Source organism: Sinocyclocheilus rhinocerous, unplaced genomic scaffold, assembly GCF_001515625.1.
Source record: "Sinocyclocheilus rhinocerous isolate Xijiao unplaced genomic scaffold, SAMN03320098_v1.1 scaffold1283, whole genome shotgun sequence".
Taxonomy (NCBI): Eukaryota; Metazoa; Chordata; class Actinopteri; order Cypriniformes; family Cyprinidae; genus Sinocyclocheilus; species Sinocyclocheilus rhinocerous.
This window is the reverse complement of record NW_015642522.1, coordinates 819584-820292: the sequence shown is the minus strand read 5'-3', so window position 1 is coordinate 820292 and position 709 is coordinate 819584. Positions and strand designations below refer to the sequence as shown.

The following is a 709-nucleotide window of genomic DNA, read 5'->3' as shown; positions in this document are numbered from 1 at the left end:
TAGATATGATTACATTTTTTAATATATATATATATATAAAATAATAATATATTTTTGTAATATATAAAAAGTAGTGCTGTCAAACGATTAAACGCGATTAATAGCATCCAAAATAAAAGTTTTTGTTTACATAATGTGTGTGTGTGTACTGTGTTTATTTATTATGTATATATAAATACAAACACATGCATGTATATATTTAAGAAAAATATGTTGTTTATATATTAAATATATTTGTATATAGCCCTTCATGAACACAGAAAGGCTTTCCGGCGTTCGCTCTTACCTGGAATGTTCTGCGCCTCTGATCTACAGCCCAGCAAACAAAAGCTGTTCAATAAAGGGCAGGAATGTGTTTGCTTTGGCCGGAGAGTCAGGGGCGGTAAAAGGGGAAGCATTTGAGCACAACACGAGCAGAAGGGCGCTGAAAGTGTGAAAAGGGGAAGGTTTTGGGTGGCACACACGTGGACTGATTTTGTGAATTGTCAAAAGTCGAAATGAAATCAAAATGGACCAAATTTACTTTCTTAAAATTCATTTCTGGTTTTACTGTGCATGATTATTCATTTTAATAATTAATATTAATTTTAATAATTAATATTAATAATCATTTTAATTTAATACATACAATTAGGTAGTTTTATGTTAATATTTTAATTCTTCAATTATGTTTCTAATATAAATGTTGTTATATATTTGTATATTATAT

At 28.5% G+C, this 709-nt stretch overlaps 1 protein-coding gene across 1 annotated transcript in view; it reads left to right on the top strand.

Annotated features, from left to right (window-relative positions):
* LOC107756032 (guanine nucleotide-binding protein G(o) subunit alpha-like) overlaps positions 1–709 on the top strand; it is a 40233-nt gene that overhangs the window by 10594 nt on the left and 28930 nt on the right. The window lies entirely within an intron of this gene.